Source organism: Poromitra crassiceps (genome assembly GCF_964638095.1).
Source record: "Poromitra crassiceps genome assembly, chromosome: 17".
In the NCBI taxonomy this organism is placed as follows: domain Eukaryota; kingdom Metazoa; phylum Chordata; class Actinopteri; order Beryciformes; family Melamphaidae; genus Poromitra; species Poromitra crassiceps.
In genome coordinates, this window is record NC_139635.1 from 2,777,024 (window position 1) to 2,793,147 (window position 16,124).

The 16,124-nt window shown below is 42.5% G+C and overlaps 1 protein-coding gene across 1 annotated transcript in view; it reads left to right on the forward strand.

Annotated features, from left to right (window-relative positions):
* Positions 1-4,099: 4,099 nt before the first annotated feature.
* exoc3 (exocyst complex component 3) overlaps positions 4,100-16,124 on the forward strand; it is a 90,929-nt gene continuing 78,904 nt past the window's right edge. The window contains exon 1 of the mRNA XM_083653897.1: positions 4,100-4,225. The gene's annotated coding sequence lies outside the window, so the exon portion shown is untranslated. The remainder of the gene's footprint in view (positions 4,226-16,124) is intronic.

Consider the following 16,124-nt stretch of genomic DNA (forward strand, 5'->3'; position numbering starts at 1 on the left):
GTCTAGCTTTGTCTTTTTATGGGTCAATGCTACTTGTACTACTGTCTCGTATATACATTTGCTTGACCCATAGTCAATCTAATATGGATTGACTTGGAATTGTGGTCATGTCTTGTCTTATCATGTCCTAGCTCAGTTTGCGTTGGATGCATACATTTTTGCAAACATTTATGTGAATTGAGCTTGATGTAAAAACAGCATAATTGTATGGAATTAAAGTACACCAGCTACTACTTGATTAAATAGGAAATCATTTCAGAAAGTTGTGGAGTGATGATTGCTGCAATATTCCTTTTGACTGAACACCAACACTTGGGTTTTAGGGCTTGAGACCAAACAAACTGTGAAAGTGATTCGCTGATTGATTGCACTCAGTGTAGTGGTAAATAATGGAGTATCTATTCGTACCCGGGTGTAAATAGCTTTTGCTGTGTTGCTGTGCTATCTATCCCCTATTTACGAGCAGGTCAATGAAGAGACGGCTATTTGATCTCTGGGGTCCTACCTACTAAGATCATGAGTGATGATTGGTTGGGTTATTGTAAGCCAATCAGAGGCAGAGTAAGGCGTAGTCTCTTAAAACAGACTGTCTCATCTACATCCGGCGAATGCAGCTAAACAGTCTGTACGTTACAACCCCAGAACATGCACAAGGAAGTTGGGGAAAAAACCTTCGGACTGGAAGGAAGTTCGACGGAATCCGACCAATCACGAAACGTGTGTCCATGAAAAATGCGGCATATTGGATTCTGATTGGACTAATGAGCGGAAGACCCGCCTTTCTGCAATTCTGATTGGACTAATGAGCGGAAGACCCGCCTTTCTGCTTCCCATTCCGGTTGGCGCATGCTTCTCCCCCACGAATTACAGACGGTATGGCGGAAGCATTTGAAAATTGCGGAAGCCAACTCGTCTGTTCTAAAAGACTAAGTAAGGTGGGTCTAAACAAGAAAACCGGTATCGTTAATAACTATGGGGAAACAATTGCATTTTTGGGAGATGTTAAATGCTGTGTGCTCAATGGCAGAACACCTTTGAGCAAGGACAATTTCACTTCAGTTTCTGCTCAAGGTAAAGCTTATTGAGAAACTGGGGGTGGAGGGCTTCTCTTTGCTGGGTGATAAGTGCAAATTGCCTGACCACTCGCTTTTCGTAGCGGAGGTTCGGGTGGGTCTCATTTACAATGTGTTTCAAGGTCTGCACCGCGGAGGCATCGCCCTGACTCTTTTTTGGCCTCTAGTCAATGTTTCATACTGGCAAACCTTGTCGAACAACTGTGCAGCTCTAAAGGTATAACCAGGGGCATCTGCAGGCGCGGACTGCATAATTGGGCACGTCGGGCAAATGCCCGGTGGCCTGGCCTGGCCTGGCCTGCAATTTTTTTTTTTTTTTTTTTTTTTTTTTTGTGCCCGCAGTCAGGCCACTCACTGAACAGCAGGCCAGGCGCCGCCTACTGGTTTACTAGTGGCTTTATTACTTTATTCAGGGTTAAAGTGGGTGCATCTCATTGTAAAATTGGACTCGGCCTTCGGACGCCGGCACGCACGTCGGCCCATATCGGCCTGGCCTGCTTGGTATCTAATGCCCGGCCTGAATTATTTTCCCAGTCCGCCCCTGGGCGTCTGGATGCCTGGTATAATAAGCTGTTTGACTATTTTCTCATCATTGAACAACTGTGCCAAGAAGAAAGGTATTGGTCATGAAGGGTTTATAAAATCTTTCAAACCCTACTGGAACCCTGAACTGCAATCCCTGTGGGTTAATGTGAGAACAGCTGAGAAACAGTTTCTAAGACAAAAATCTGAGGGAGGGACTGAGAATAGATTTTAGGGAAAAGCAAACCAAATTTGACAAGACGGTACACACTGAAGCGTAAGTTTAACAGAGGCCTCTCGTTATGTAGCATATTGACTATCTACAAACCCATAACCCTCAACAGTTCTTGAACAAAATTAACTGGGCCCCAGAAAACCTAGGAATATACCTATGGAGGTCACATTAAAAATGGCGAGTGTAGCTCTGTTCTAGGGGTGGTATTACAAAAATGGGAAAATGATTTTGCTGATTTGTTTTCTGGTTGTAAGCATTCTTCTGACGAAGCCTTTTTTATGGAAATTAGTAATATAAAAGAGGTAATGGAAAATTATATGAATGCTGATTTAAAGAGCTGTAATAAATACTTAAACGCAAACTTTTTTATGGATGAGATAAAAATGCAATAGTTAAATGTAAATTGAAAAAAGCTACCGGAATTGATGAAATCACCAATGCGATATTGAAGTTGCCAAGGCCGTTTAATGTTCTATTTGAGCTATTTCAGTTTTGTTGGCATAAGTCTCCTTAGTTGTGTGTATAAACTCTACTCCTCATTGTTAAATTGTAGACTAAGGCTACGTTCACACAGCAACGTTTAGTGCTCAATTCAGATTTTTTGCTGGATCTGCTTTGACAGGCTCGCTAGATCTCGTGAGAGAAACAAGCAACCAGGATGAAGAAATATGGCAGACGTAGAGGAAATAGAATCGGATGATGAAGCGGGAGATAGTGGCGGTTTAAATGAAAAGAAAAAGCAGTCGATGTTAAGTTCTGATAGTGAGTATAGTCGATCAGTGAGGAAGAGAGAGGAGTTTATGGTAGGGATGGTTGCGTTAACAAAGGAGGATGGACTGTTTGCTGATCATCATAGAGTAGGGAAGTTTGTGGAAAAGAAAATTGGGGAGGTTAGGTTGGTTAGGGTTATGAGAGGTGGAATGGTTATAATAGAGTGTGTATCAAAGAAACAAAGAGATACAGCTTTGGAGAAAATTTAAGTGTTTGGAGCTGGTCGTGCTTACATTACTTGTTTTCCATTTGGAACTGAGGTAAGGAAGAAGGGAGTGGTGAGTGGAGTTCCTCTGTCGGTAGAGACGGAATTGTTTTTCAATGTGCAAGGTGTGATTGAGGCTTAGAGGATGACGCGATTTCATGAAGGGAAAAGGGAAGATAGTACGTCAGTGTGTTTGACATTTGATGGAGAATTGCCAGAACGAGTTTATGTTGATTATTGTTGTTATAGGGTAGACTAAGGATGTTTGAGAGAGCTCCACTGCAATGTTACTGTTAAGTGTATGGCCATGTAGCTGCTGTGTGTAGAGGGGTCAGTAGATGTGGGAGGTGTCAGGTGTGGGAAGGAAGGTTGTGAGGTAGATCAGTGTACGCTAGGGGAAGATGAGGCGACATGCCTACACACTGCAATGGAAACCATCACGCAGGGTCAAAACAGTGCCCAAAGAGAATACAGGAAGTGAAAGTGAACAACATTAGATTAGAAGTGAATGGGATCTCTTATGCTGAAGCGGTTAAAAGAGTGGAGAGAAATGATCAAATGGAGGAAGTTGAAAGGGAACCAGAGCAGAAACGGAAGGGAATTGAACAAAACATGTGTGGACAAAAGAGGATTTCTGACGTTCATGGCCATGGTGATCAATTGTGCAGAACAGGTCAAAGGAAAAAAGGAAAAGATTACGATGATGATGGACGCGGCGAGAAGGTTTCTGAATATTGTTGACATTTCCGGAGAGGAGATTGAGAAAGCGCTGAGGGGCGAATTTCCACAGACTCAGACAAGTGCGTCTGGGTCATAGAATGGTCATACAGTTTCATGAATGGGAACACTATGAACATGATGAACATTGTAAATAGATTGCACTATGGTGAATTTCCCCATGGGATAAATAAAGGACAACTTAATAACTTAACCTAACTATGAAGAAGACATCAAAGTCCAGTAGGTGGCGGTAATGCACCATTTAAGGATGCCAACTGCCAATCAACTCCGAAGAAGAAGAAGAAGAAGAAGAAGAAGAAGAAGAAGAAGAAGAAGAAGAAGAAGAAGAAGAAGAAGAAGAAGAAGAAGAAGAAGAAGAAGAAGAAGAAGAGGCACTGGGGTATACGTGATGAACACTGTAAATAGATAACACTATGAAAAAGACATCAAACTCCAGTAGGTGGCGGTAATGCACAATAAGCTGTTTGCCAACCGCCATAAAACAATAGTAGAAGAAGAAGAAGGCCCCAGGGCTTGCTCTCGCGAGATCTCGTCCAGTCAGCTGCTGCTGGGCGGAGTTGTGTACCAGGAAGTGGAGCTAACAAGTGTTTGGCTTGGTGTTTGGTGAATAATATGATGTTTTTATAGATACACAGCGCTTCTTCGTCTCATCCACGTCTCTGACGTAACGCTGAGGAGGTAAGTTTGTTTATCTGGGCCAAGCTCGTTTCACAGGCGGGGGAACTGGTCCTTTCCCCGTCCCTCATCTGTCTGACAATAGCTTTAGCTAGCTTTAGTTAGCTTTCGGCTTTGGAGGATTCTGATGCCGATGTCAAACTTGTAACGTTACATACAGTTTGATTTGTTAAAATAGCTGACTGTTGTTAACGCTGCTCTACTGGAGGCGAAAACGTCTAGCTAACGTTACTAGCCAGTTTCTACAGTTACAGTTTGTCACCAAGTCCTGAATGCCCGAATGGTGCTATTCTCTGTTGCACAGCGATAACTCAAGCCAAACTCCATTCAAAATGTCCACATTTATGTTTTGCCTTACTAATCGGAAAACCTCATAGAAGCGTTATTATGGAACCCACTGGGAAGAACACGCCCTGCGCCCGCCAACGCAGCATTCAAGCCAATACGCCCCAGTCTCATTTTTGACAGCTCAGGCTTCGCAATAACCTTGCCTCACCAGACCCTCTCTCACACATAGCGCAAATCTCCCGCACACTCTGCATCCACGCGTCATCTATCTATCTATCTATCTATCTATCTATCTATCTATCTATCTATCTATCTATCTATCTATCTATCTATCTTAGATAGATAGATAGATAGATAGATAGATCTATCTTAGATAGATAGATGCGGCCCGGGGGCCAGATCCGGCCCCCCAAAGGGTCCAATGCGGATGACTTTGACTTTGATGACTTTGCAAAGTGTGAAAATTGCACTGAGAATTACCTTTGCTTCACTATAGAGAATTGCACAGTTGCCATCAATTGTAAACAGGGATGGAGTGATAAAAACAGAGGTGGGTAAACTATCCAATGTGAGTAGTTTACCCACCTTGTTTGCCCTCATGCATTTACCCGCCTCCACTACAGCCCTGATTGTAATGCACAGTACAGTACAGACAGTAGATAATGTGCTTGATGGTAGCTGAGATAACCCTATGTGTTCTAGGGTTGTACCTGTAATTCTTTACACTAAAAGAAACAGTACAATTTTGAGGTTTTGTCATTTATAGGTTATTATTGATTATTGATTTTCATTTTCTGCCCACTTGACACCAAATTGGGTCGCATGTGGCCCGTGGACTAAAATTAGTTTGACACCCCTGAAATAATCTATAAATTTGGCAATGTGGGCCTGTTTCCATTTTTGTCCCACTGATGATGTCATAGTGACATCAGTGATGTCATAAATCACTGATGATGTCATCAGTCATGTCATAAGATGCGAAGTTGTGACATCAGTAATGTCATTCATCAGTGATGCCATAAGAGCGATGAGCCCGCACAGAATTCGAGCTGCAGGGCGAGCTCGGCCATGGCATTGTGACATCATCAGTGATGTCATAAGAGCAGTGGTGATGTCATCAGTGATGGGAAGTTGTAACATCAGTGATGTCATAAGAGCAAGTGAGCCCGCACAGCGGTGAAGCTGCAGGGCGGGCGAGCCTAGGAATCGATGCCTAGTATAATAAATAGATGATGGTCAGTCACGTAGTTCCTTAATGTAACATACAAACGCTAACGTGGCTTCATTGGATGAATATCGCTTGACTGTAGCCCACCCGAAGCCACATTTCCTTTGTTCAATAGTGCAAACAAACTTTGTGAGTTCCTAAACCATGCAACCAATATTACAACACGAATGTTATAAATACATTGTAGTAGAAACTGCATTGTGATCCCCACACCCCTGTAATCAAACATGAGTGGAATTAATGCCTGGGCATTTGCATCTGCACCTGATGGGCAAACTCTGAGGAATCACTCTTCTTGGTTGATGCAGGTGAACCTTGTCTCTTTTTTCTCACAGGCTTGTGTTTGAGTCTTGCAATCAAATCAGATTTTCTAAAGAGAAAGATCATATTTTTTAGACCATATTAGCCTATTCAAGGTATTCCATTTCAGATATGCATCTGCATAGGCAAACTTGGGGAGATAATGCCTTCTATTCAGAACTATAACATGAAATGGAGAAAGGTAAAATAACTGCACAGTACAGTTACTGGACAGTAACTGCACTTTAACGTTAAAACCTAAATAACGCTGGACCTCTTCCCATTTTTCTCATGGGGCTTGAGTCTTTCACTCCGAGGATAAACAAATCCGCACAAGTCCGATTGCTGGGTACAAGTTGACTAGCATAATTACTAAAATAAATAAAATAATAATATTGGTTGCATGTTGATCCAATGAAGCCACATTAGCGTTCATATATTACATTAAGGAACGTACATCATTTATTTCAATGTCCGCTATCAAGAGTAATTCAGTTGGTGCGCCCAGGCGTGTGTGTGTGTGTGTGTGTGTGTGTGTGTGTGTGTGTGTGTGTGTGTGTGTGTGTGTGTGTGTGTGTGTGTGTGTGTGTGTGTGTGTGTGGTCTTTTGACATAAATTATTTACTATCCTCAGAATTCAACTATTCACCACTCGTTAGTTTGAGTGGTCTCAGTCAACGAGTGAATAGTCGAGTTTCTGAGGCTAATATTGATCAGTGGGATCTAAGCCTCAGAAAAGGGTGTAACTTGTACCGATAAACAAAGCGGCATGCCACAAACAAACATCACTGTAAGCACAGTAGAGCTGTCACTTTTTCCAAAAATAAAGTTCGAACGAACTTTAATTGACCCGCAATTTGTTCGATTACATCCAAAGTTAATTGGTTAACCCGCTTGATCGCACCATAATCTCCACGCCGCGCAGCGCAGAAACGTCATTACGCAGGGACGTCACGTGCCACGCCAGGACATCAAATTCTGCTGCTAAAATTGGGTAACCAGCAGATTATGCGGTGAGGCAATCAACTATAATTCACTGAGAAACTTTTATCACATCGCAACAAGGAGGGGTTATGGTAAATGAATTGAGAAAACTTGTACATTGTAGCCTACTTGCAATAGGCTATTCAGTCACCTACTGCTATCCTATAACCCGGAGGGTCGTTGGCACCACAGACGATCTGTCAACAAGCTTTCTCCATCTCTCTCTGTCCTCGGCACGAGTGAGTCCACCCTATTACGCATGGAGAGAATTACAGCATATTGCATGCCTCAAAGGCACACAGCGATCGCGAGACGGGAATCTGATTGGTTTTGATTGACGTAATGCCCATGGTTTTGATTGACGTAATGCCCATGGTTTTGATTGACGTAATGCCCAGCATTGCCTGGCCACGCCTGTGAATAATTCTGGTAGTTAAGACCGCCCAAATCCTGTTTGCGCAGGCATTTTGGGGCACAGATGATTTTGGCACGGCTCTAATTTGCGCCTGCGACACGTGCCGTGAACGTTTCCGCATCCCTGCCGAGAATTGCATCCTCAACATATTTCGGCGCTGTTTTAACTTAGAAATCAGGGAGGTCACGTCTACCAGACAATTATATCACTTTTAAACAGTTACATCTCTGTATAAATCATTACAATATGCTCTTGTGAGGTGGGGATGCTGCTGGGCGGGGGTGCAAAACTCGGCATAACACCTGGACAAATGCGCAAGGCAGACCGCTATCTTCCCTGCCTTAAGGCACCCGCAAACAGGTGCGCAAGCGCAAATAGGGGATATCGCCTGTACGAAGATAGGGCCCATGCTGTTTACAGTGGTGTTTCTCTCATGCTGTGTTTACACTGGTGTGTGTTTGTGCCATGCTGTGTTTACAGTGGTGTTTGTGTCATGCTGTGTTTACAGTGGTGTTTGTGCCATGCTGTGTTTACAGTGGTGTTTGTGTCATGCTGTCTTTACACTGGTGTTTGTGTCATGCTGTGTTTACACTGGTGTTTGTGCCATGCTGTGTTTACACTGGTGTTTGTGTCATGCTGTGTTTACACTGGTGTTTGTGCCATGCTGTGTTTACACTGGTGTTTGTGTCATGCTGTGTTTACACTGGTGTTTGTCATGCTGTGTTTACAGTGGTGTTTGTTTGTGTCATACTGTGTTTACACTGGTGTTTGTCATGCTGTGTTTACTAGGGGTGTAACGGTACAGGTAGCCCACGGTACGGTCCGTACCTCGGTTTTTGGGCCACGGTATCGGTATGGTTTCGGTACATGTTATGCATAAAGAAAGCCGTTTTTTTTTTATCCCAAAGTACAAATTTTATTTGTTTTTTCAGCAAAACAGAATTTCACAACAGTGAAAATCACAAAAGATTCAAGTAGCTCCTAGCTGAGGTAACCAATTTAAAGTGACCACATTTTGAACAATATAACACTGAATGTTATAAAACTTTTATTCCTTAACTACAACAGTAGTATAAAATATGTATAAAAAAATTATAAAATGTAAACAAAAAATTCAAGTAGCTCCTAGCTGAGGTAACCAATTTAAAGTGACCACATTCTGAACAATATAACACTGAATGTTATAAAACTCTTATTCCTTGACTACAACAGTAGTATAACATATGTATAAAAAAAGTATAAAATGTAAACAAAAAATTCCAGTAGCTCCTAGCACTTTATTTTGACAAACATAAATTCTGAAATAGCTTGTGCTTTGAAAAACAACAGAACAAAATAATATTTTAGTAAATGCTACATTCAGGATGTAAAGTGCAATGCTGCTCACTCATCTGCTATGTAAAGTGCAATGCTATTACTAATCTGCTATTGAAAGATTCTTCTGCAAGAAGATGAGTCTGTCAACACTGTCTGGTGCCAGGCGAGAGCGGGTTGCACTGACAATGTCCCCTGCAGTGGAGAAAATTCTCTCACTTGGAACTGAAGACCCTGGGACACAGAGGTAACGTTGTGCAGCTTTTGCGACATGGGGGTACTTGCTCTCGTTTGTCTTCCACCACATGAAAGGATCAGCATCAACATCAATGGAGGCTGCTAATCTGTATGAAGCAACTTCATCCTCAACTATCTGGGAAAGAGGCTTGGCCTGTTCTTGTTTCTTGAAAACCTCCCCAAATAGCTCTGCCATAGCCGTCTTCTTCTTTGGAGGCTCTTCTCCCTCTGTGGATGACCTTGTCTCCACTTGACTCTGCAAGAACAATGACAAATATTGAAGATTTTTAATAAAAGCTATAAATGTCTACTCTGCTCCTGTGAACTCAATTTAAATTATTACATTAGAGATAAGCTCCCCTGCTTTTTTTTATTTTATCCTTTTGACAGATGTATATGCATTTTGACAATAAAAATAATCATTAAATTTGCAATCATAAAATTACACAAAAACATAATTAATTCATACCTGTGGTTCATGCTCCAGGATTTCTGTGGCAAGATCCCTGTAGAGTCTGTCAAGGGCGGGTTCTTCAAGGGAAGGCAGGGATTTGAACCTGGGATCCAGGGCTGTGGCTTTTTGGAGGTACATCTGAAGATCAGGGTGTGTGTACCTTTTTCTCAGGTCCCGTGCAATGGCTTCTTTCACTTCTTTGATTGCTCTGCTGTCTTCTCCTGGTGCCATGGCTTTGAGAATCATTTCCTTCAGCGGGAGGATCATTGATGTGGTGGGGATTGTTTCACTGCTCATGAGTTTTGTCACAGTTTTCAGTGGTTTGAGTACTTCAATGAGTTCTTCTGACATTTTTTGTTCATCATCAGTCAGCAATGCAATGTCCTTGCAGTGACTCTTCAGGTTTTTGTCCATTGTTAACGCAGAGTAGATAGCAGGCTGCTGTTCTACATATCGTTCCAACATGTCATGTGCTGTGTTCCACCGAGTTACCACATCCTGAATTAACTTGTGCTTCGGTAAGTTTAACATTTCTTGTTTGACAGTCAGTGCATGGTGGGCTGTGGTGCTTTTGTGGAAAAAGGTGACAACTGTCCTTATTTTCCCAAGGAGGCGGGACACCGCGTTGATTGACACTGCCTTCTTGGCTGCGAGGTTCACAGTGTGCGCAAAGCAGCCGATCTGTGGTCCCAGTGCATCTGCCTTTTTGACTGCATCCACAATGTTTGCAGCGTTATCTGTGGCGACGGGTATGGTCTTGTTTGGCCGCTCCAGTTTCCACTCAGTCACTGCATTTCCCAACTCCTCTGCTAAATGTGCGCTCGTGTGGCTTTCATATAGAGGACGAGTCTGCAGTACGGCGCTTTTCATCTGCCAATCCAACATGTAGTGGACTGTCACAGTCATATAACTCTCCGTTGCCCGGGAGGTCCAACTGTCCGTGGTCAGTGCGAGGCTTTGTGTTTGAGCCAAATCGTTCTCAATTGCTTTGCGCGTTTTGTCATATAGGCTGGGGATGACAACGCCACTAAAATGATTTCGGCAGGGCAAAGCATAACGTGGGTCGAGCGTTTTAACTAAATGTCGAAACCCTGCATCGTCAACCACAGAAAATGGCTGTAAATCTTTAGCAATGAACAATCCCACTGCACTGGTTAGTTTCTTGTGTTTGTCTGAAGAGGCCCGGTACGTCTGTTCAAATGCGTTCTTGATAGACAGTTGCTTTTTTGCGGCTGTTGCCTGTTCGAGTCGCTCACCTGTCCTGTGTGCATGAAGCGTTACATCAGGATGCTTACGCTGGAGATGCTTTGTCATGTTGCTTGTGTTGCCATTAGCGTATGGGACCTGTGTCAAACAACGTTTACAAACCGTGAAATTCCTGTTCACTGTTTTCACTCCCTCGTCGTTGTACTCGATAGCAAAACCGAAGTAATCCCACACTGAAGATTTGAATGAAGCCGGTGCTTCTTCAAAAGTTTGTCTTTCAACTCCTCCACTAGAGCTCGCCATGTTTGTGTATTTCCTTTCTTCTCTCCCTGTGTCCTGAGAGAGGTTGAGCAGGTCGAGGCACAACAGTGTTGATTACTGATTGGACATTAACTTGCGGGGCCGGGCTTTCGCCTGCCTTGGACAGGCAGACAGGCAGTCAGGCGGCAGCACACTAAAATAAAGCGTCAATGCAAAATCAATTGCAAGCAACCCGAAGTCCCGCGGGACATGAGGGCGGATTGTCCCGTGCAGGGCGTACCGTACGGTTCGGTATTATACCGAATACCGTGACATCCCTAGTGTTTACACTGGTGTGTGTTTGTGCCATGCTGTGTTTACACTGGTGTTTGTCATGCTGTGTTTACAGTCGTGTTTGTTTGTGTCATACTGTGTTCACACTGGTGTTTGTCATGCTGTGTTTACACTGGTGTTTGTTTGTGCCATGCTGTGTTTACACTGGTGTTTGTGTCATGCTGTGTTTACAGTGGTGTTTGTGCCATGCTGTCTTTACACTGGTGTTTGTGCCATGCTGTGTTTACAGTGGTGTTTGTGCCATGCTGTCTTTACACTGTTGTTTGTGTCATGCTGTGTTTACACTGGTGTTTGTGTCATGCTGTGTTTACACTGGAGTTTGTGTCATGCTGTGTTTACACTGGTGTTTGTGCCATGCGGTGTTTACACTGGTGTTTGTGTCATGTTGTGTTTACAGTGGTGTAGGGCTGCAACAACTAATCGATTAAATCGATTAAAATCGATTATTAAATTCGTTGGCAACGAATTTGATTATCGATTCGTTGCCTTTTTGGCAATTTTTTTTTTTTTTTCTCCCCCCCCCCCCCATATTTCATTTGAGTTAAATTCAGATTATTGAAACTGGATTAGCCTGACCAGTTCTACTTGTTTAACAAGCTGAAGCATATGCTCTGCCTGTAATTCAAGAGAAGTCTGCCTTTTAATTTCATATTTAATTTTAGTTCAATTCAGATGATTGAAACTGGATTAGCATGGCCCCAGTTTAATTAAAAGTTATGACCAGTTTAACTAAAAATCATATAGCCTGCCTGTGATTCCTTTTTATTTCATATTAGTTAAATTCAGACTATTGAAACTGGATTAGCATGACCAGGTTAACTTGTTGTATTATTATTATTATTATTATTATTATTATTATTATTATTATTATTATTATTATTATTATTATTATTGTATATAACTTGTTTAAAAACATATAGGCATGTAATTCAAGATAAGTCTGCATTTTATTTCATATTTCATACAGTTCAAATAAGACTTTCTGAGCATGACCAGTTTGACTTGTTTAAATTTAAAAACATATAGGCCTGTAATTCAAGTCTGCCTTATTTCAATTGGTTTTTAGCCCTAGTTGCACTTCTGTTGCACTTTTTTGTTCATTTGGAGTTTATAACAGTGCATGAAGGCATTGTGTATTAAATTAATGCGCTATTTTTTGTGCAATTAATTTGAGTGGTTCAAAAAAAAATCCGAAATTTGGGTCGCGACTTCATCACAAGGAAAATAGTGGGTCCTGAGCAGTGTTTCCCACAGGATTTTGAGAATTTGTGGTGGGGGACCGCCTACCCCCTAGGGGGGTGCGGGTGCATGCCCCCCCGTGAGATTTTTTTAAACATTTTAAAGTAAAATGCATGAATTTGGTGTACTTTGAGAAAGCTTAAGAGCAAAATTAAAAGGCTAGATCTATGAAGAACATGTCATCATTACTGTGCTGTGGGTTTACAATGACAAACTAAATTTCTCCCTATAGGTCAGGGATACTCAACTTGCTTTGCCACTTTCGTGAAATGATAGAAGGCGAGGGGCCAGTTAACTCATTCAGGGCCAATGACGTCTTTGACGTGTTATCAGGAATAGCCCAGAGGGCCAATGACGTGTTTGACGTGTTTTTGTTTTTATTACTGCAGGGCGTAGTTCAAACACTTCCTCAGCCTGTGACATAGTATCAGGTCTAGAGCTGCAACTATCGTTTCTTTTAGTAATCGAGTATTCTACCGAATAATCCATCGATTAATCGAGTAATCGGATAAGAACCCTTTTTTGTGTTTTCAAAGGCTTATCGTAAATATACACCAAACTTCCTGTCCAAACTTCTCAGAGAGAGCGGTCGGTATTCACTAAAGCCTTCATATCTCAGGCTCTGTAGTACATAGAAACATAAAATAAAAAGCATTTGAGAGCTTAACCCTTTGGCTTTTCGTATTATATTTGCTCTAATGTTAATTTAAAAAAAAAGATCTTTAACCCAAAAAAATAAAAATAAAAAGATTCTAATGCATTTTAAGAAATGTTAATAAAGATTACGGCAAATGTAACCCTTCCAAATAAAAAGCCACGGGTTTAAGCTGTCAAATGCTTTTTATTTCATGTTGATAGCTACTATACAGGCTGAGGAAATACGTTCTGTTAAACCCTTGACAATTACTGCAGCAATGTTAGCGTTAACGCTAACGTTAACGATCTCTGTTTTGCAGTCGTTGTGAAGACAGTGAAAAGCCCCGTTATCTAACAACTACAACGGCAGTGAAACAACTTATCCAGCTAACGCTAGCTAATTAAATAACGTTACCTGATGTTGTAGTCGATGCCTCTCTCAACGTTACAGCTGAGGAGGTGCTGCTAACGTTACCTGCGGTGCGCTGCCTGCTTCATTCACCCTCAGCCTATCTAGTAATACGTTACAGTCTTCAGCATTTAGCTACTGTAAATATATCTTGTGTTTGACCATGCTTCCTCAAGTTTGAGGTGTTTCCCTGGCCAGCTTTGCAATTCACATCACAAATGTTGCAACCAGTGTTGTCTGAGTCTATCTTGGGAAAGTGTAGCCACATTTTCGGGTGGACCCGTTTGTTGATGTTTTCAGGTAGAGTGACGTAATGACGTAACGCGCTCTCGCGTGTTGCCTTAAGGTTCCGTCGGAATTTCTATTTTACCCACTCTCTTCTATTACTCAGATGCGTGTCGAGGCGAATCATTTTGGCCTCGATCAATTTAATTATTCGAGTTATTCGAGGTACTCGAGGAATCGTGACAGCTCTAATCAGGTCCCTAGCATCTAAGACAACACGTGAACAAACACATACCGCAGCTGTTGTTTTGAAATTGAGCAAGAGGAAAAGCAGAAAACGGATAAACGCTTCCTTGTGCACTATGTGCAGACAGGAGAAACGCCATTGAAACGCCCCTGGCGCGCTGCAGGAGCTGGTCGCTTTCCTGTGTGCCAGCCGGAGAAAACGGGAGAAAGTAATCCAGAGATGCGTTTGATCATCGGAGGAATGAGGAAATGATCGATCAGAGGGCGGTGAGGACGTGTTGAATAGCCGAGGGGAAAACGGGAACGATCAAATAGCAGGGAGGATACAGGGAGACATGGACGAGGACGGGTGGACCAGAACAAAACAAAATAAACACACGAACAGCTAACAAGCCAGAAGCGGCAGTCACAGCAGCCCGCTGTCCGTTCTCAAGAGCTATTCAGTTGGTTCATGAAATCGCTGGGCTGCGTGCCCTCCAGTGTTGCTCCTGGCCAATCCCGGCGCCACAGGGCGTGGTTATTGCTTATCCTATGTGGGGTTAGAAATCACGCAACGAAGGGGGATCGTGTGTGTGTGTGTGTGTGTGTGTGTGTGTGTGTGTCTGTCTGTCTGTCTGTCTGTCTGTCTGTCTGTCTGTGTGTCTGCACACTCACTCACACTGCTGTATTGTTGAATGTAAAAAAAAAGCACTTCATGTGTATATATATATATATATATATATATATATATATATATATTTTCATTTGTGTCATAACAAATAGTATTTACATGTCTGATGTCAATACAGTTCAAAATAAAAGAATTGAGAGCGAGTTCTGCTTGAGAATGTGTATTTTACAGAAATTGCCTTTTCTCCTGTTTGTCATCTCAGAGAGACCTTTTGGGTGAAAACAGGGTGTATATAAATGGATATAAGTAGAGTACAGAACATGCTAAAAGCTCACTTTTTTTTTCCTGGTGAACCCAGAGACGTACATCTTCATTTTGAGGTATTGCAAATAGAGATGCTGCGATCCGATCATGTGATCGGATATCGGCGCGATATCAGCCAAAAAACATGGATCGGATCGGATCGGATTCCAGCGAAAATGACCGATCCAAGGCTCCGATATAAGCACTCCATTCCATGATTCCGCTCCAGGATTTCTATCCAGCATGCAGCAGCAGCAGCAGCAGCAGCACAGAGGCCGCCGCCTTGAGCCTAGGATGGTGTCGTGAGGAATTTAACTCTAAGTTTACAAAACCAATGCAACTAGAAGGTAAAAGTATTACAAAAGGTTTATTTACAAAACAAAGTCTCACAGCACTGTGGTTCACCCCCCTCTCTCTCCCTGCTCCTGGGGAATGACCCCTTCTTCCTGTTAACCACTTCCTTTTATGGACTTCTTCTGAAGTCTCACAACAAAGAGTAGCTTTATGCACTTAGCGCCCCCCTATGGCTAGGAGGGGTATAACAACATCTAAATTCTCTCTACAATGGCCAGGGCCAAAACGTCAGACACACCCGTCCTTAACCTATGTGTGATTCGAAATCACGCGTCCGCACCAGTTTGACAGTTTCAAATTATAACAAAACAACCACTATTGCAATTTGCAATACATGTCCCGCAAGGTTTCTGAGATTAGGGGAAAGTCTGAGCTGGCGTTACGCTAAACCAAACGTGGGGATGAGGCAGCGGATTTGTTTTGGCGTTAACGTTAACTGTTGTGATGATGGCTAACGTTAGCTAGCTGGTTAGGCTATCTAGCAGGGCAGCGCTCCACAAGCTTGTTGCGACCAAAACCCCCGCATTTAAAGCATTTCATACTCCCAGAGCTGGCGTAAACCATAGAGAACCTCATGCATTAGCCTACTCAAAATGAAACGTCCAGGGTTTGTGTCTCCAAAATCAACTAACGCTAAACGTTACATGCAAGCTAACGTAGCTAGCTGCGGAGCACTCATGATCTATAAGGAAAACGAATGCGCACATAGCCTACATAATTGTCAACATCACATACATGTATTTTCTTTAATCTAGACTACAGGCATCATTTTTCAGTCAAAAGTGAAACGACACAGATATGATGGCGTATAGTGAGGCTTTCCATGCCTCACTATATAGAACTGGCCCCATGCAAAATTCA